At 44.2% G+C, this 21,362-nt stretch overlaps 3 long non-coding RNA genes across 3 annotated transcripts in view; 2 read left to right on the forward strand and 1 right to left on the reverse strand.

The window, feature by feature from the left end:
• LOC118884432 overlaps nucleotides 1-21,362 on the reverse strand; it is a 73,925-nt gene that overhangs the window by 44,093 nt on the left and 8,470 nt on the right. The window lies entirely within an intron of this gene.
• On the forward strand, nucleotides 1,151-7,929 carry LOC118884433. Its single transcript, XR_005017275.1, has 3 exons — nucleotides 1,151-1,351; nucleotides 6,541-6,686; nucleotides 7,834-7,929. It is a non-coding gene; the product is annotated as an uncharacterized LOC118884433 (long non-coding RNA).
• Nucleotides 8,882-12,058, forward strand: LOC118884431. Its single transcript, XR_005017273.1, has 3 exons — nucleotides 8,882-8,945; nucleotides 10,251-10,378; nucleotides 11,157-12,058. It is a non-coding gene; the product is annotated as an uncharacterized LOC118884431 (long non-coding RNA).

Consider the following 21,362-nt stretch of genomic DNA (forward strand, 5'->3'; position numbering starts at 1 on the left):
AAGTCCTACATTATTCAAGGTAAAGCTGACACTCCATCCCTTCCTCACCACTTAGTCTTTTGAGATCTGATTTTTATTTTGTTTCTGAAATAATTGGTAAGGCATTTAGCCCTGAATGGCTTGTTTTGAGTACCTGTCATCATAGGACTCTAGGCGCTTTGAGGGTGCATGGGGCTTAGTTGGGCAAGTGAAGCTGAGTCAATCAGAACAATTGATTACAAACCAAGCAGCAGAGCCCTTGGGGCAATAAGTGCCCAAGTAGCCCCTGCTAAACTTGCAAGAGCCTGCTTCACCAGGGCCTGCCCATTCCACCATGCATACTGAGGGAATTAGAGCAGGTTCCTTTTGAAAATGGTTTAGAAGGGAAGGATCCAGAAGTTAAACTTGTGCCACTGAGCTGACCATTTACCAAATAATTACCCTGACCAAGTTAGCACTAATACCTTTAAAAAGTAGACAACATGGAGCTAAGCAATCTGCTCAACCATTGCAATTTGCTCAATTGTTTGGATCTAATTACCTGGCCTGTATATTTTCTGCTTGGTGTCCCCAGCCTTTTAACCATTTCCAAAGCCAGAGCTTTATAGAAAGGGTCTTTGAGAACCCCTTCAGATAGAGTCTGTGATTCTATCCTTCTTTAGATGGATTTTTTTATCCGAGTTGCTGAATTTATCCATATGACTTCGCCTCCATTTCTTCATCAACATCCTTTCTTTAATTACCTAAAGCAAGGGTTCTTATCCTGAGGTCCAGAAGTAGACTTGAGCACTTCCATGAATCCCTTGAAATTGTGAGTAAAATTCTATGTGTATGTACATAATGGTCCTTCGGGTGAGGGGTGAGGGCCCATAAATTTCATCAGATTCTCAAAGGGCTCCATGACCTCCATCTTGTAACGATGCAATCACGGTGTTCACTAGACCAGAATTTCCCCAGTCAATGTGCAAGAATTGGTTTCAGGTGTGTGCTTGAGCCTCTGATCGCCTCAGCCCTTGGGTGACTGGACAGGGCCAAGCATGGCTGGAGCTTCCAAGCTGGTCATCTCCTGCCAAGGGCTGCCCAGTCACTATAAAAATATTATTTTCTCTGTGTGCCACAGTGGATAAAATGTTGGAAGCACTACAGTAAATTTTCACTTTTATCCCATCCACCATCTTTGTACTGTGCATCTCTTCCTTCATCTCCATGGCCTTAATTATCCAGAGGGAAGCTTGGCATTGATTTGGCCACCTGTGGTATAATCTGCACTTCATATCCTTTGCCAGGAAAGAAAGTGGTGTGGTCGTCTCCTCTTCCTGAGAATGCTCCCTGGCACACACAGCTTGGAATTTGCTTTGCCGGCCACATGGTGGTAAGTGAGACCAGCTCATTTCCCCATTTCCTGGGCTACTCCTTTTGCTAATCCCACGCATCTGACCCTTTCCTGTAGTAGCTCGTATGCCAGTTCCCTAAATGGCTCCCAGCTTCATTACCAATATTCCTCAAAAGCGCTCTCATGCAAAGATTCTTTCCAACCAAGTAAGACATTAAAATCTTACACAGAACCCATATATAGCAAAATTCAAACTCAAACATAACAAACAGGGCAGGCAAATTCCCATGACTGCTGGCTGACACAAAGCATCCCAAACTAGCGTGACTGTCCAAGCCTTCCCCTGCCTAGTCAAAAACACACAAAAGTCCTCATGTCCCAGACCGGACAAGCCATCCACGGTCAGTCCAGTCTCATTACCTAACGCTCAGATCACATTGGTTTACTATCACTAGTTTCATAATTTCGGTAAACTAAGAAGTATGCCATTCACTTAGAATTAATTTATGATTCTGACTTTCATATGAATGACTTCAACAAAATCTTGCAACTGTCTGCTGTACCTCACCTGACAATTTCAACATTTTGATCACCTAATTCTTAAATATTCTTCCAGCCCACCTCACATTCCTACTAGAGAATGAAACTATCACCTTCTTTTTACCAGTTAGCCAAGTTGACAGCCCAAAACGTCAACAACGGTTTCTAACATCTTCAAAACTTTCTTCCTCCCTTCTTACCTGAACCACCTGATCTAGACACATCCCTCACCCATAACTTTCTTGTCAATACATCATTTCAAAGATACCTTACTTCTGAGAGGACAGAAATTGCTGCGAATCCATAAGGAACTGTAAGCGCATGTTTCTTAAATATGTAAGTGTAATGTTACTGACGGGGGGGGGGGGGGGGGGGCGGTTACGTAGGATAAAGTAAGGAATGTGAGGTGGAGGATTCCGGGAGGGATGGGAAGAGTCCACACACTCACCATCGCAGAGCCCCAGGTGTGCAGATTTCACTTTGCTACCCAAGGAAAGTCTCAAGCCCACAAAGAAGTCTTTTCTTAAAACCTACCACCTCTAATTCTAAAATAAATTAATTATCCTTAGAATATTTCCAACTATAGTGAGAAGGCTTCTCCCACCGAGTGCTCCTGGCCAGACTGTCACAGAGCGTTGTTCAAGAATGTTTATACCAAGATGAGCTACTTCCTTCTTAATCAAACTGACAACCAGACTGAATTCAGGATCCCTTTACTTGAAGGCTATAATCCCTGGTAAATCCTTTAAGAAAGCAGTTGTATCACTTTTCTATGTATTTTAGAAACAGAGGGAAATACTTGAATAAATGCCTGAAAATCACCAGCAGTCATTTTAAAACCTATTTTTTTTAGACAATATCAGGAGTTACAAAAAAACTATGTGATGGATCCCTAAAATAAAAAATATAGAAAATATCACTTTTTCTTTTTAAGAATAAAATAACGTGTAGATATACAAAATGCAAAAAAAATTAATCTTGTTTTTAACATATTTGCTGAGTTTAAGAAAATGAAATGCTCTACTCCCATCTGCAGCCATTATAACAGTAGATTTACTAGTTATTATTCACTAACCTTAAGTGTGCACTAACTTTCGAAGGGAGAGATGAATACACTTGGGTAAAACACAGTATTTTTTGTTTACTTATGAGTTTAAAGTATAACGTTTTAACATCTTTTCATTTTCTTTTTGATCAATCTAAGAGCTAAAGCTGCTTTCACATATACTTCTGTTGTTCGACCACCTCTAAGTAAATAAGAAGTGCTTTCTACTTGATACTAACTTAATATGGTTTTTCGATGCAAGCCTTTTAAAGCTTCAAGAGCATCAATTTGCAAATCCCCCAACAGTCCCGGGAGGGAGAAGCTATAGGGAAACATGTAACCCAACGGCTCTCGCCTGAGATCCAGCATAACGAAGGGACACCTGGAACCTCAGCTGGCGGCCTTTCATTTTCTGATATATTTCTCTCTTAAAACATAAACGCACAATAGGAAAATTAAGTAGAGAAACAATTCCATATATAGAATAGCATGGTGGGTTCTGGACTTTGACGCCTTTCAAACCCCAGTTATTTCGTGCTGTAGCCAAGTTGAGTGAGCTGGGTGTCACCTCCGCTTTGAAGCCTTCCCTGAGCCACCCCCAACTGCCCCTGCCTGCCCCCGCCCCGACCGTGGACGATCTGCATTATAGCACCTGGCACATTTAAACTGTCCACATCCATTGGCTTCTACGCCACACAACAGACTCCTAGAGAGTGGGGGGAGTGAGTGCCTCCATCACCTGTGTCCCCATCAACTGCCACAGCCACATGACAGAGAGTATGCTCATAAATGTGGACAGGACAAATACTTACATTCTCCAAAATCCCCGTTTTATTTTCTAAATCCCACTTGGCACATTTAGACTGAATCTACTTGCCATCTAGAACAAGGATGAATCAAGCCTTTTAGATTTTCTAGTAAAGCTTCAGGTGGTGAGAAACGCAGGTACTAAGACTCAAAGTGAAGGGAAGCTGGGAAGTAGAGACATGTACGAGGGGTGCATTCAGGACAGGACAGAAGGTGAACGGGAGATTCCGAAGCTGGGGCTGCTGCCTCATGCCCCCAGTGTCTGTGCCTGTGCTTCTACGAACTGACCTCGAGTGGCTTGGCCTTCTGCCTTTCTGTGGTGCTCAAATCCTGGCCCCCACCAAAACCCAAGAGTAAACCTTACACTCCCCCAAGAGGGATAAGGGAACAAAAAGAAACATCAAAACTCAATTTCCATCTTCATCTTTAGACAACACCCTAGTAATATAGTAAGTGCTGATAACGTGCCAGGTACTATGCTAAACGTTTTGTTAATCATGTCCTTTTTTTTTTTTTTTTTGGCATGCAGCTTGCAGGATCTTCATTCCCCCACCAGGGATCGAACCCAGGCCCAAGGCAGTGAAAGCGCCGAGTCCTATCCACTGGACCACCAGGGAATTCCCAATCATGTCATTTTATTTATTTATCTATTTATTTATTTATCTATCTACTTATTTATTTTTTGGGTCTTCGTTGCTGCGCGCGGGCTTTCTCTAGTTGCAGCAAGCCAGGGCTACTCTTCGTTGCAGTGCGTGGGCTTCTTATTGCAGTGGCTTCTCTTGTTGCGGAGCACGGGCTCTAGGCACGTGGGCTTCAGTAGCTGTGGCACATGGGCTCAGTAGTTGTGGCTCGTGGGCTCTAGAGCGCAGGCTCAGTAGTTGTGGTACACGGGCTTAGTTGCTCCGTGGCGTGTGGGATCTTCCCGGACCAGGGCTCGAACCCGTGTCCCCTGCATCAGCAGGTGGATTCTTAACCACTGCGCCACCAGGGAAGCCCAATCATGTCATTTTAATTCACACAACAATCTAACAAGTTAGTTCTTCTTGTTAACGCTTATCCCCATTTTATAGAAGAGAAAGCTGAGGCTTGAGGTTGCTAAGTAATTTGCCCAAGGTCCCAAAGCAGGAGAGATGCAGGTTCAGGATATGAAACTGTACTGATTCACAGCCCATGTTCATGAGAATTCTTTCCTAAACCTCAATCATGGATGACACCATCTCGATTCTCTCCCTCACTGATGTTAATATTTAGGGGAAAGGAGAAAATGTTTGCTACAATCTGACCGCTGCTCACCTCTGAAAAAGAAGTGACAAAAGGCCAGATGTCAGCTCCAGGCCCCAATGTGTGTTAAAGCGGTAAGAAAATCCCCACGTGACTGGATCACAATAGCCCATTCTAGAAAATTCTGAGACCCGAGGTTCAAAGCCGACTATTTCTGCGTTTTTAAACAACAGCTCCACTGGCCTGCTAGCTTCAGACCCTAGCATCTAATTTGCGATCCTGCGAAAGCCTGTTAGGAGGATTTCCATATAAAAGCACCCAGCACAATCAACTTCTGGCCTTTCCCACACACAGATCCGCAGGACCAGCCTGCCTCTCCAGCACGCCAGGGGCACTAGGTGTTTAATTTGGAATCTGATAGCTGCCTAAATTTTGAGGTATCCCGTAGGTGCCGCACACAAAGAATCCTCAACGGCCACTGGCAGAAAATCTTAGAAAAACAATCCTCCTGGTTGTCGGAATCACAACTACCACTTTCACTCCCCGCCTCCCTGTCACGGAAGAGGCTGTTGTGACTTGAATTACAGGGGCCCATGTGGACTACCTGCCGTCCAAATGCGCATGTGACAATGGACACTCCTTTGCTGGCCGGCGGTGTTATTTCAGACACTGTTGGACAGATGGGCTCCGTTCCGAGCGGGGAAGAGCCACACCTCGGAGACGACATGTTTTATAGGGCTGTCTCCTCGCCGCACACAAAGTATCCTCATCGTTTTGCCGGGGTCGGGGCAGACATCCGAACATCAGAAGGACGGTTTCTCCTCAGCATCCTGTCTCCAGCCTCAGGGCCTGCGTGCAATTTCGGGGATCCCGGTTGTCGGCTGGCCCCCCGCCCGCTCCTGTGGCTGCCATGTGTGGGGCATGTGCCTGGGCCTCGGCAGCTGTTGGAACACAGTAAATCCATTCATACTGACATATCCCAATGACTAACACGGGCTTAGTGAGGAAACAGAAGCGTTTGACAAGCAGAAACAACTGAATTACTTTTAGAGGGGTGAGGAAATGACACCCCCAAAGGGCTTGATCTCGCCATTTGGTTTGGATGGGGGACTCACCATGGGAGGCCACCCGGATGTCACCCCAGCCACCTACCATCATTAATTCTGAGCAGAAGAGGAGCCCGGCCAGTGTTTCGGCAACAGGAATGAGAGGTCTAAAGAGATGGTTATTGGAGACCACACTGGACATGAAGAAGATAAATCACTCAAACCCAAAGACTTAAAGTGAGAGGCAGTGTCACTTTGTAGTGTGGAATGTGGGCTTTGGAATCAGACAGAACTGGGGTTCAAATGCTCGTTCTGCCACTTATCCCATGATGAGCCGTGAAACCGCTAAGCCTCTGTTTCCTCGCTTGTAAAATGGGGATATGGTAATGGCATTCCTAGCTAATGGAGCTCTTTCGGGAATGAGTGAGACCATCGGATAAAGCACTCAGTACGGTACGTGTGTGTATAAAGCCTGATATACAATAAGCACTTAATTAACCGTAGGTAGTAATCATAACAGTACGTTTTAATGAGAGGACAATGAACTTTGTGTTTGTCCACATATGCAGACAGGTAACAGAATTCACCTTGCGCTAACTGATGTAGCTCCTGAAGCAGTGTGGAATCAAAAGGAAGCTCGACCCTTACTGCTTCAAAACACACTTCCTCATCAGGACCCCACCACCGCCACCTTCTTCAGAACCTGGGTCATGAGGTGAGTTGCAGAACCATCTAGGGCTTGAAGATGTCAGGGCCCCACCCGACTTGGTGTTCTGAATCAGACCTCAGCAAACGCTCTCCTGCCTAATGTGGATCATTGTTAAGAACATGTCCCCACGCCACTGCCATTAACTATAGGGCAGCAATATGCATGGATCTTTACCCATGGCTTTAGGGATGTTTCAGCCCACAGAACCTACTGGACTGGATGTTATTAACAAGTACCATACAAATAGAGTACTCCAGGTTCCCTCAATGCTACATCAAGTGCACAGAATTTTATTCCCCTGCAACAGCAATCACCATAATCCCCACTTGTGGAGTGCGCCTACTGATGATGTTCCTTTTGGACATCGTAAGTCCACCAGTCAGAACCCACCAGAGCCCCCATCTCGAGCTAGCAGAACAGGGAAGTATGTCTTGTTCACCCCAGCTGTCTACCCCAGGAAGCCGGCCAGGGAGGTCACGGACGGGGCACTTTATAACCAACTCTGATGCAATGAAAATGGGAATTACCCATGATTAACATCTAGAAATAGGCTGGAGAGAATATGACAAGAAGAGAAACATAAATCTGATTATGCAAAAGGATGAAAGTGGACAGCTTTGGAAGAATTCCGCTTGCTTCCAGGATGGCCTTCTCCCGTGACCTCCTCCTGTGGCCACGCCAGGGCGGGCTGTGTCCACAGCTTCCCCCAGCTCCCCAACCGCCAGCTCTAGCTGAGTCTGCTCATCCTTTCCTGGTCCTGCCTCGGGCCTGTGGTCAGGGCCTCAGGGTTGCTTTGGTTCTTCCTTCAGAGTTCATCACTAAAGAGGCATCTTGCTTCCCCTGCCATGTTTTAGTTGAAGCTTATATATTTTCTTAATGACAGAAGTATGAAAACTGCTGTGGTTCAATGGCCCTCTCTCTCCCATCGTGACCCAGCAGACACCCAGTGCTTGCTCCCTTTATGGGCCTCCTTGTCTCCTCCTTCTCCTTCTCCACCGCTGACACTCCTTATTTGCTCTGGCAGCTGTATACCTGGGGAGCATTCGAGTCTTGTGCCGAACTAGCACAGAATATACTGAACTGAACCTAGCAGCTCCAGGTTTCCTTTCAGCCTTCCCCCTTCCATAGTTCTAACCCCCTTGACTCTTTACAGCCACTAATCAACGCCAACTGTTTGAAGATGCAGGACAGAAGAAATTCTGAAGGCTGCCGCTTCCTTATACCTCCCTGAGAGCCGTCTTTGAGGATATAAGGCAAGAGAATTATTGAAACACATTTCATTGATTTATTATTAATTGTCCCTTGGGTAAGCACAGAAAGTACCAAGCAGAGGAAGGCTGCATGACTTGTGGTCACTGAAACACTTTCAAGCGTCTGCCCAGATCCTGAATTTCTGCCATGAACAGGGGAACCAAAGTGAGGAAACACAAGTTATAGAGATTAGACTCCAGGTGAAGAGGAAGGGAGTGTAGGAAGGAGGTGTGGGGTGCAGCTTGCTGAGTAGTGGGAGCAGAGACCAGGCAACTGAGGCAGCTGGCAGAGGAGGGAGGTGGAGGCTTGCTTGGGAGCGAAGCCAAAGTCTACTGTCAGGGTGTGGGATCCAGAAAAATCCCACTGGTTAACATGAATAAATGCCCACTGGCAGAAAGACAAACACTGCTTCTGGTCCAAGAAACAGAGGCCTGAATGGCCAAGGAAAGTAGATTCTTGTCTTCGGGCAAGGGCCCAGCGACACACCAGCTCAGAAACGTGTCCCAAAGGAAGGGAGCATCGTTACTGCCAGCTGAGCATCTCCGAACCCCCATCCGTGGAGGAAGCAAGACGTGGGATGAGAAATAGGTGCGCGTGTGCACGTGCGCACAAACGCACACACAAGAAAATAAAAGTGTTAGCCTGCTGCCTGATCGCACCCAAATAAGGCAGACGTGCCCCAACCAGATGTACCAGGCCTCTTCCAGAGAACTCATTGGTTGTGGGCTGATTTCTACTTCCTGGTGCAATTTACTTGGGAAAAGGGGCCTTTCATCGTTGATATTCTGTGAACTGGCCAGAACCAGATAGACAATAATGAACTTTACAAACCTGATTTTGCAGAATCTGAAAAACACCCCTTGACTGTCGGTCCTCAGTACTTCCTTTCTGCTCACCCAGAGTCCTTCTGTCTTTTATTGATTAGCACAGGCATCGCATGAGCCCCTTCTTAGGGCAAGGGACTAAATCCAACAAGAGGTACCATGTTGTTTTCATTCCCCAAGGATTTCACAGGTAAGTTCCACACTGTGCTGGGGGGTGAGGGGGGATTGTTTTTCTCAAAGGCAGAAAACAGTCCACGTGCTTGTGGTTTTCTACTAACTCAACCTTTACTCGCACTTTGCCTGATCTGTAACTCAAACTCAGTAAACAGGCCTTTTAGGGAACCTGTAAAACCTAGGATACTTTCAGACAACTGGATGAATGTGGGATAAATCAACTATTAGGGAATAAAAAAGATTTGGTTGTTATGTGAGATATATGTGTCTTCAAGTAGTATCACTGATCGTCAGTCTCCTCTGAATACTAATTTAAAAAAAAGACCCAGTAATTATGATCAGTAAATAAATACACAGGAGTATTTAATCTAGTCATAATTTCAAAAGCAACTTGCTAGACTGGCAGTGCAGAATGTTCATCTTATCAGGAAACTGAATTGTCTTTTGAAAAATAAAATGATGAAGGTGGTAGGGACTAGGAGGGGAGAGTTGCTGTTCCATGGGTACAGATTTTCAGATCGGCAAGATAAAAAGTTCTGAAGATCTGTTTTACAGCAATGTGAATATACTAGTGAAATGTACAATTAAAAGTGATCAAGATGGTAGATTTCCTGTTATATGTTTTTTAGTCACAGTAAAATAAATGCAGATATTTAAACAATTATCAAGATGACCACAGCAAGTGTGGAAAAAGTGGAAACAAGAGTGGGACAGTTTTCTCATTTGTTTTCATGGACAGTTTTGACAGCTATAAACTTCTACCAACAAAACTCAGGAGTACTTTCACAAGAAAGGAGTTCTGAAGGGTGATGTCACCAGCAAAGTCCCCATCAATCATGACAAGTGGTTTTGCTGATAGATGGCTACTGCCTGGCTCTCCGCAAACCACTGCCCTGCAGCATGGCTTCACTGTAGTTCCCAGTCAGAAATATCGGGGTCGGAGGGAGGAGAGGAAGGAGAGAAGGAGGCTGGCCTTTACAGAGGGCTGGTGCCAGCTGCTTTACAGAAGCTACTGCATTTAATACAGGTCAGTGAAGTGCCTATTTACTCTAGCCTTTTCATCAAGAGAAACTGAGGCTCAGAGAGAGCAAATACCTTGTCCAGGGTCATGTAATAAAGACCTGATTTGTCTGTCTCCAGAGCCCAGGCTTTTTCCACAGCCATTTTGCCCTTGATCTCTACAACTACAAAACCGAGAGCCAACCATCTAGAACCCTGAAGCAAAGTGTTTTTTTTTTTTTTTCCCTATGCCCCATTTGAGAGCTTAATTATAATATAACCAGAATTGGGCTGGAAAAGTGACCTCAGGTGTACTCCCTAGGTCTGAGATCCACCCGCTGCCCAGGGGTGCTGTGGAAATGGGTCACTGGTGTGCCACGACCCTGGGCATGTCCTCAGCCGTCAGGTCAGTCAGGATGCAGCCTGGGACACAGGAGTGCACTTCAGATGGTGAGCAGCTTTGTCATTTACCCTCTTGTGTCATAGAACATCACTTCCTGTGAGTGCCGTAAGTGACAAAACTTGGGAAGCATTCTGCCTTGGATTTAGAAGCAAACTGCCTGGATTAAAATCCCAATTCCACCGCTTCATAGCCGCACAAGCTTACCTGTGTGTGCCTCAGGTTCGCATCTGTAAACTGGGAATGGAAATAGCACTTTCCTCATGGTGTAGTGAGAATCAAATAAGATAAAATATACAGAGCTGTCAGTGTACCGTCTAGAAGTAATCACTCAGCAACAATTCGCTGAGCCGATGGGTACAGCCACACGGGCTCTGTGTGCCCCAACTCCAGGGCACCATTCACTCAGGCTGTAGTGTGAATAGCGCCCCCTGGAGTTGTGCAACTGTGCATCCCTGACCGTTAGCTTTGCATTTTAATGACCGTCTCCCACAGTCAAGCTCCAACTTACTCCTCTGCTTCATTATCTGCCACTAGCTCCCCAACCCCCATCCCATGGACCATCTTACCCTCAAACACAATGGTCCCATTTACAACCCCTTGGATTTTCATCTGTGCTCCTTCTTCCTGGAATGTTCCCCTGCTCTCCCCTGTTTCCATTCTTAGTCAACCTTTAAGACCCAGACTAAAAGTCCCCTCCTCTCTGAAGCATCCTCTGATGCCCAGGCAGGGTTGCCCCACCATCAGTGTTCCCAGAGCACTTTGAAAATACTCCAGTAGAAAAATCAGCATGTTTTCACGTGGTTCAGACGGTTCATCCGCACACAGGTCTCCCTTGCTGAGCTGTGAGCTCCCGGCGCTCAGATGGAATCTTCCTCTTCTTGGCATGGACTTGAGCAACCCGCCCTGCTCCTGTCCTGCAGCCACATCTACATCACACGTGCAGAAGACGAGGCTGAGAAGGGACTCCGTATTGTCAAGGCAAGTGTGGGACGCAGCACGCAGACCAACTTCGGAATACAGAAAACACCCTCGACCATGTCCGAGTGAGGCTCATTTCCTCTGAGGATGGCACTAAACGCAACAAAGGTAACGGGGCCTCCGAAGGAAGGACTTGTGGCATTAAAGTACCCGGTCCCCTGGTACAGCAGAGGTGCCAGGCTGGCAGCAGTTACTTAGAATGGGCTTCGTTTGATATATGAGAGTGAAAACCAGGAAATGCGGCCCAGTTTCTCTTTTGAAATCCCTCCCTTGGTTAGATTTGAATCTCATGTCTCTATGCTTTGTTTCAAACTAAATATCAAAAGTCTCTCGCTTCTGTTATCTCTCTGACAGTTCTTCAATATATTGTATTAAAAACTCTCCGGGGACAAAAAAAAATGCACTTTCAAGTGGTGTTTAGAAACTTGCCACCCCTTGCCTTTCTTCATTTCTGAATCTCTTGGATGCTTCATAAAACAAAGGAGAAAAGTGCTGCTTCTGTGCTAAATACGTACACAGGATTCCTCTGTCTTACAGAGAAAACAGTACAGACCCAGCTGTTCCCCAATAGTCATAGGACTCATACCTAATGCCGACGGACTACCAAGCGTATTTGCACAAACTCTATCACACACAGCACATGGTATCTCCAGGTGTGGCCCTGAAAGAAAACGGCATGTTCTCCTTGTCAAAATGCCCTCTCCTTGCCAGCCCACTGCACCAAACTGAACAACCACAGGACCTGAATTTAACAGGTGATGTTTCCCTTTGTTCTTCTGGATGTTATGTATACTCAGGAGTAGCTCTCTCTGGGTTGTTCAAACACGTCCTTTATTTATTTAGTATTAACTGAGTATCTACTACGTACCCCACGTAGTCATGGATTAAAGAGATTCTTGCTCAGCTTCTGTAATAGGATTTCTCAGCCTTGGTACTGTTGCCATTTTGAGCCAGATAATTCTTTGTCGTGAGGCTGTTCCATGCCTGGTAGGATGTCTAGCAGCATCCCTGGCCTCTACACACGCGATACCAGTAGCACCTCCACCCCCAGCTGTGACAACCAAAAATATCACCAGGAGTCAGTGAAAAGACTTAGGGGAGGAGAGAGGGACGAAAAGGTAGAGCACAGAGGATTTCTAGAGCAGTGAAACTATCCTGAATGATACCATAATGGTGGATATGTGTCATTATACAATTGTCCAAATCCATAGAATGTACAACACCAAGAGTGAACCCTAAAGTAAGTCCCCTGCCCTGGGGACTTGGGGTGATAATGATGTGCCAGTGTTGGTTTGTTAGTTATAACAAATATGCCAGCCAGCCCCATGTAGGCTGTTGGTAGTGGGGGAGGGCAGAGGGTAATAGGAGAACCCTCGGTACTTTCCCCTCAACTGTGCTGTGAGCCTAAAACTTCTCTGAAAAATAAAGTCTATTAAATTTTTTTTATTTTAAGTGAAAAAATGTTTTCAGGCATTGCCAATTGTCCCTGGAGGACAAATTATTTTTCATCCTGTTATAGACATTATCCTGCTCACAATACTTTTTTTAAAATTGTGGTAAAATATACATATTATAAATTTTACTATTTTAACCATTTTTAAGTCTGTTTCAGTGGCATTAAGTACATTCACAGTCTTCTGTGCCATCACCACCATCCATTTCCAGAATCTTTTCATCATCCCAAACTGAAACTCTGCGCCCATTAAACACTAACTCCCCATCCCACTCTCCCCCCAGCCCTGATAACCTCTCTTCTACTTCCTGTCCCTATGAATTTGACTACCCTAGGTACTTCATTTCAGTGGAATCCACAATATTTGTCCTTTTGCGTCTGGCTTATTTCACCGAGCATAATGTCCTCAAGGTTTATCCATGTTGTAACATGTGTCAGAATTTCCTTCCTTTTTAAGGCTGAATAATATTCCATTGTATGGATACATCTCATTTTGTTTATCCAGTCATCTGTTGATGGACACTTAGGTTGCTTCCATATCTTGGCAATTGTAAATAATGCTACTATGAATATTGGGGTGTATATATCTTTTCAAATTAGTGTTTTAGGGTTTTATTTGATATATACCCAGGAGTAGAATTGCTGGGTTGCTGGGTCATGTGATAGTCCTATTTTTAGTTTTTTGAGAAACCTCCATACTGTTTTCCACAGTGTCTGTACCAATTTACATTTCCACCAACAATGTACGAGGGTTCCCGTTTCTCCACATCCTCACCAACATTCGTTATTTGTGTTCTTTTTGATGATAGCCATTGTGACATGTGTGAGGTGATACCTCATTGTGGTTTTGATTTGCATTTCCCTGATGATTAGTGATGTTGAGCATCTTTTCGTGTGCCTGTTGGCCATCTACCTTTCCTCTTTGGAAAAATGTCTATTCAGTTCTTCTGCCCATTTTTAAATTGGGTTGTTTGATTTTTCAATGTTGAGTTGTATGAGCTGTTTATATATGTTGGATATTAATCTCTTATTGGTCATATCATTTGCAAATATTTTCTCCCATTCAGTAGGTTGTCTTTTCATTTTGTCAGTGGTTTCCTTTGTTGTGCAAAACCTTTTAAGTTTAATTAGGTCCCATTTATTTATTTTTGCTTTTATTTCCTTTACTTTAGGATATGGATCCAAAAAAATATCACTGCGATTTATGTCAGAGAGTGTTCTGCCTATGTTTTACTCTAGAAGTTTTATAGTAGCTGGTCTTACGTTTAGTTCTTTAATCCATTTTGAGTTTATTTTTGTAAATTATGTTAGAGAATGTTCTAATTTCATTCTTTTACATGTAGCTGTCCAGTTTTCCCAGCACCACTTACTGAAGAGACTGCCTTTTCTCCATTGTATATTCTTGTCTCCTTTGTCATAGATTAATTGACCATAAGTGTGTGGGTTTATTTCTGGGCTTTCTATCCTGTTCCATTGATCTATGTGTCTGTTTTTGTGCCAGTACCAAACTGTTTCAATTACTGTAGTTTTGTAGTATAGTCTGAAGTCAGGGAGTGTGATTCCTCCCTCTCCGTTCTTCTTTCTCAAGATTGCTTTGGCTATTCAGGGTCTTTTGTGTTTCCACACAAATTAAAAATTTTTTTGTTCTAGTTCTGGGAAAAATGCCATTGGTATTTTGATAGAGATTGCATTGAATCTATAGATTGCCTTAGGTAGTGTGGTCATTTTAACAATATTGATTCTCCAATCCAAGAACATGGTATCTCTTTTCTTCTAAGTTGTCCATTGTATTGGTATATAGTTGTTCGTAGTAGTCTCTTATGGTCTCTTCAATAAGTGGTGCTGGGAAAGCTGGACAGCTACATGTAAAATAACAAAACATGAACATTCTCACCCTACCTGGCTTGAAAGTAAGAAATGAGGCAAGAGGGTCCATGTGGCGCCACCAGTACAGCTGCACGTGGTGGAGGTCCAGTCAGTGCTAGCCCTCCTCAGACCTGAAGCAGTCACAGTCACAGATGTTTCCAGTCTGGGCAATATCCTCTGGCACATGAAGTAGCTAGGGCCAACCCTGCATGGTTACTGCCCAAGGTCTAGTCCCCTCCCCTTCTTCCTCTCTTACCAAATCCTGATTGGGTTTGGATGGTCACCTGCCTAGTAAAATATTCACCTCCCACATGCCCTGGCAGCTGTGTGTGGCCATGTGACCCAATTCTAGTCAAGAAAATGTCCAGGTGAGGCTTCTTTTTTTTTTTTTTTTAATTAATTAATTTATTTATTTTTGGCTGTGTTGGGTCTTCGTTTCTGTGTGAGGGCTTTCTCTAGTTGCGGCAAGTGGGGGCCACTCTTCATCGCGGTGCGCGGGCCTCTCACTGTCGCGGCCTCTCTTGTTGCGGAGCACAGGCTCCAGACGCGCAGGCTCAGTAGTTGTGGCTCACGGGCCTAGTTGCTCCACGGCATGTGGGATCTTCCCAGACCAGGGCTCGAACCCGTGTCCCCTACATTAGCAGGCAGATTCTCAACCACTGTGCCACCAGGGAAGCCCTAGCCTTCTTTTCTTAAATGCTTTTTTATTTTAGTTTTGGGATATGAAGACCTGTTTACATGATTTGAAAGTCAAGAGTATGAAATAAGGTACATTCACAGTGGTCTCACCTCCATCTTTGTCTCCCACACCTGTTCCTTCCTCCCCCTTTAGATGTAGATGTGTTTGTTTGTTTCCCTTGCAAATATAAGCAAATGTATGTGTATTTCTTTCCTTACTCTTTTACATAATAGGATATATATCAATATGTCTATATCTATGTTGTTCCCCTTGTTCTTTTTTTTAATTTTATATTCTTGAATCTTGGAGATCACTCCATAGCTGTATGTGTAGTGCTTCCTCATTTCTTTTTTACTGCATAGTGTTTGACTGTGTGGCTATATTATGAATTATCCAAGCAGTGACTTATTGATGGACATTTGGGCTTTTTCAATCATCAGTAATGCCACAGTGAATAATCTTATGCATGAGTCATTTTCTATTTATGTCTGATCCCATTTGGGGTAAATTCCTAGACATGGGATTGTTGGGTTGAAGGGTAATAACATATATAATTGTGCTCTATCTTGCCAACTTCTCTGCCATGGGAGTTGTACCATTTTGACTTTGCAGATCTTTTTGTTTGCCCTTTGCTCTTTATCCATCTCCATTTCCAGTCCTCCACTGCCTACCACTGCCCTTCCTGTTACGGGAGAAACATAAACCCCTCACCTGTGTAGCCCTGGTTATTCAGGTTCCTATAACTCACAGCCAAAGACAATCATAATCATTTGGATACTGAGTAAATCTAATTAAAATTATGTTATGTTAATTGAGAAGCTTGTAACTGATTAGTAAGTTGGTATGTACTACAAGCTTCACTGTCCAACATGGTAGTATTACTGGAAACATAACTCTACATGAGATTAAGCTTATCTATCAAACAGTTAACCCAGTGTCACCACATAAGATGTGACCTGCCTCGGCTTTTTCCGTTATGGAAAAACCCACCCCCTGTGGCTTTCTGCCTTCTCCTCAGGATGTCTGTACTGTGGGAGGGGCCTGGACCAACGCTCCCCTCTAAGGTGTAGCCTTATACACAGTGCAAGTGTCTCTTTCAGGAATAGAATTTATACCCCCCCCCCCAAAAAAATGTATGGACAAAATTAGAAAACACAATCACCAGAAGGATGACCAGCGTACTATGAAGAAGAGACGATTTCATCGACAATGCAGAAAATAGCCCAGCCCCAAATATGAACAGCACCAAAGAGGCAAGTTCAGAGGAAATTTCTGAGTAGACAGCCCACAGGGTTTGAGAAAGGGCCTTTCCACCTCTACTTCAGTTTTGAAGGGAAGAGCAAGGGCTGAGATGCAGAACGCAAGGAGGACGTTCGCAAGTTCCTGAAGCTTTGGGGGTTTTCACACAGTGTGGATGCCCATATTGTGTGATGGGATAAAGTGGGATCACCTGTCAGCCTGTCTGTTCACATAGCTATGCTATTCATAGAAAATGTACCTTTTTCCCCAAATTAACACCATATGCCTCTTCTCTTACCTAATTGGGTGTGTGTATCCTAGGGACCTGTGGCATGTAAGGGGAGGGGATCATGCCAGGTGACTCAAGTGGCCATTTTGGGCTCTCCTGTAGAACATTCTTCAGGATGAGAGGAGCAACAGGGAACCATATTAGTTAATAAATTTGAAATGAGGTTTGACTCCTGCTGTCTGCAGCATCATGAGGAAGGAAGAGAAGGAAGACAGCACCATCTTTGGGGCTCCAAAGACACCATCGGTCACTCTTCATGACCCCCTCCATCCCACTGGCTCATGGAGCCTGAGTTACACGGTCCCCCACTGTAACCCCTACCTCACAAGCACCACTAACACCCTTGCTCCCCTCTCCCTCACCAAGCCTGTGTCCGCCCCTCCATGTCTACACCCAAACATTGCTGGGGAGAAAGACTCCCCCTGTGGTTCCCAGGGGCTGGGAGGAGGGGACATCAGGAGTTACCAGTTCATGGTTGCAGAGTTTCAGTTTGGAACAATGAACAAGTTCTGGAGAAGGATAGTGGTGATGGCTGCACAACAATTTGAATGGACTTAATGCCACCAAACTGTGCACTTGAAAATGGTTAAACCAGTAAGTTTTGTGTCATGTACATTTTACCACAATAAAAAGTTAAAAACACACTCAATGTTGTTGGCTGGTGTCACTTCAATTTCAAGTACACAAATAGAAAGAGGACATTTGACACAGGCCATCAATCCTAATATATTGGGTTGGCCAAAAAGTTTCTTTGGGTTTTAACTAAAAGTAAAAGACACACTTTTCATTTTCACCAAGAACTTTATTGAACAACATATTCACCATTTTGTTCCACTACCTTCTGCCATTTTTCAGGCAACTTCATAATTCCATCTTCCCAAAACTTTTTATCTTTTTGAGCAAAGAACTGTTCCAGGTGCCTTTTACAGTCTTCCAGGGAATTGAAATTTTTTCCATTAAGAGAATTTTGTAAAGACCGAAATAAATGGAAATCCAAAGGTGCAATGTCTGGCGAATATGGTGGATGAATCCGAACTTCCCAGCCAAGCTGTAACAGTTTTTGCCTGGTCATCAAAGAAACATGCGGTCTTGGGTTATCCTGATGGAAGATTATGCGTTTTCTGTTGACTAATACCGGATGTTTTTTGTCAAGTGCTGCTTTCAGTTGGTCTAATTGGGAGCAGTACTTGTTGGAATTAATCGTTTGGTTTTCTGGAATGAGCTCATAATAGAGGCCTCCCTTCCAATCCCACCGTATACACAACATCACCTTCTTTGTATGAAGACCCGCCTTTGGTGTGGTTGGTGGTGGTTCATTTCGCTTGCCCCACAGTCTCTTCCATTCCACATTATTGTACAGTATCCACTTTTCATCGCCTGTCACAACTTGTTTTAAAAACGAAACGTTTTCGTTCTGTTTCAGTAGAGAATCACACGTGGAAATATGGTCAAGAAGGTTTTTTTCACTTAATTTATGTGGAACCCAAACATCAAAGCGATTCACACAACCAAGGTGGTGCAAATGATTTTCAACACTTGATTTGGATATTTTGAGTATGTCGGCTATCTTCCACGTGGTATAACGTTGATTTTTCTCAATTAATGTCTCAATTTGATTGCTATCAACTTCAATTGGTCTACCCGACCACGGAGCATCGTCCAGCGAGAAATCTCCAGCATGAAACTTTGTAAACCACTTTTGACACCTTCAGTCAGTCACAGCACCTTCTCCGTACACTGCACAAATCTTTTTTTGCATTTCAGTTGCGTCTTTACCTTTCTTGAAATAATAAAGCATAATATGTTGAAAATGTTGCTTTTTTTCTTCCACCTTCAATATTAAAAATGCTACACAAAAATTCACCAATTTTGATAAGTTCTTTTTTTAAATGCACGCTGATATGACAGCTGTCACAATACAATCTAATACACTTGTTTCAAAAGAAATTAAGGACAACTAAGTGCTATTAGAGCCATCTTACGGAAAAAAACAAATGAACCTTTTGGCCAACCCAATACTTCCCTGGCTTTTTCACTTTCCCACTCTCCAAATGACTGTTTCACACTTGCTTCTGTCTCCTCCTACACTCTTATGCCTTTCCTCACCCTCAAGCTTCAATGAGAAAATGCAAGCCATCTGATAGAAACCTCTTATCTTCCCATCAACACCCCTACCACTAGCCACATTCTGCACCTTCTCTCCTGTTATTGGGGATGAAATGTCCTGCTCTTATCAAAAACTCCTCTCTGGGGTGAAAGGACTAGGGAATTATCGCTTAATGGTTAGAGTTTTGGTTTGGGGTGACGAAAACGTTTGGAAATAGTACAATCTAGCTGTACAATGTTGTGAATATAATTAATAGCACTGAAGTATACACTTAAAATAGCTAAAATGGCAAATATCATAACTATTTTACCACAGTAAAATTTTTTAAAAAACCCAGCCCCCCAACTTGGGCTCAGATCCCACTCAAGGACTTTCTTCCTGCAGGATTCTCTCTTGCTCCCAAGCCATCAACCTTTTTCGGCCTTTCTCTGTCTCCCCCTAACCAACCCCCCACCCCCAGACCACTGGTACCAGCACACAAACATGTTCCACCATCTCTTATCTTGAGAAAATGCCTGTGACCCTGGTCCCTCACCTGCTACTGCCTATACTCTGCTCCCTTCACAGCCATCCCCTTGAAAGTTTCTAGGTCACTCTCTCCTCACCTCACCCACCCAATCAGCCATCCATCCTTCCATATCCACAGGGACTGTCCATAGAGAAGACACGGATGAGCTCTATGTCATCCAATCAAACGACCACTCAGCCTTCTTGATACACTCCTGACTTCCATGGCACCGTCCTTTCCTACCTCACAGAGAGTTCCATCTGGATCTTTCTCTGGTTCCTCCTCTGCCTGCTAAAATGTCTCCAGGACTCTGTTCTGGCCGTCCTTCTCTTGTCGACTCATACAGTACCCCTAGGTGATCTCATTCAGTCATGTGGTTTAAATACCTATTTATGAAGATCAACATGCCCCAAATTCTCATACCCACATCTCCAACCCCTCCCTGGGTCTCCAGATTTTTACATCCTCCTGCCTAGCAGGCACCTCCACATTAATGACTTTCTGTCCCAAACCTTCTGTCTCAAGGCCCAGCTAAGGCCTTTCAAATGGCACCATTACCCACCCTGTCACTGGACTCAAATCATTAGTCATTTCCTTGATCCTTCTCTCCCTCACCTCTCACTGTTGATTTGGCAAGTGCTGTCAACTGTTCATCTGAAACATACCCCGAATCTGTCCACTTTTCTCCATCTCCATTCCCCCATCACCTAGACCACTGCGATAGCTTGATCCCAGGATCTTCAGCTTCCTTCTTGCCTCCTCCCTCTCCCCCCCAAAATAAATTACATCATTCCATGCTCCAGCTTAAACCCCTCCAACGGCTTTCACTGAACCTCCAATAACATCTAAACTCGTTACATGATCTGAGTCCAGGCTGCATCTCTCCAGCCTCACGAACCATATTCCATCTCATTCACTGTGTTCTAGCTACTCTAGCCATCCTTCTGGTCCTCTAACTCAGTGGTTCTCAGCCAGGGGTGATTTTGCCTCAGGGGACACTTGGCAATGTCTGGAGACATTTTGATTGCCACATTTTAGAGAGAAGGAGGTTACTACTGGCATCTAACATGTACAGGCTGGGGGGTACCGGGATGCTCCTAAAAGTCCCACAAGACACAGGAAAGCCCCCAAAGAATTATCTGGCCCAAAATGTCAATAGTACTGCTATGGACTGAATATTTGTGTGCCCCCAAATTCATATGTTGAAGCCCTAATCCCCAGTGTGATGATATTTGGGGGTAGGGCCTTTGAGGTTTAATTAGGTTTAAATGAGGTCATGAAGGTGGGGCCCCATGATGAAATTAGTTCCCATAAAGAAGAGGAGGAGACTCTCTCTGCCATGTGAAGACACAGCGAGAAGGTTGCAGTCTACAATCAAGAAGAGGCCTTCCACAGATACCAAATGTGCCAGCACCTTGATCTTGGACTTCTCAGCCTTCAAATTGTGGGAAGTAACTATTTGTTGTTTAAGCACCATAAATATTTGTTATTTTGCTATACTAGCCCAAGCTGACTAAGACAAGTGCTGAGGTTCAGAAATCCTGCAAGTTGTCAAAGAAAGTAGGCACTAATCTCCTTCCTGCCTCAGGGCCTTTGCACAAGCTATTCCCTTCACCCAGAATGCCCTTCCTCTGCTCTCTGCATGGCTCACTCCTTGGCATTCATGGCCCACCTCAGATCTTATTTTCCTAGAGATCTTTCTGATCACCCATCCTGAAGTAGTACCTCTACTCCTGTCACTCTCTATCAGAGCCCATTTTAATTTTCTAAATGTACTACTTGATAGTTTTCTTATTTTATCTGTTTGTTTATCATCTGTTTCCCCCACTAAAATTAAGTTTCTTAAGAGGAAGAATCTTCTCTGACTTGCTCACCAGGGCCTAATAGGGCTTCTTGCATAGTTGGTACTCAG

The sequence above is a fragment of the Balaenoptera musculus genome, chromosome 18 (assembly GCF_009873245.2).
Source record: "Balaenoptera musculus isolate JJ_BM4_2016_0621 chromosome 18, mBalMus1.pri.v3, whole genome shotgun sequence".
NCBI classification, from domain to species: Eukaryota; Metazoa; Chordata; class Mammalia; order Artiodactyla; family Balaenopteridae; genus Balaenoptera; species Balaenoptera musculus.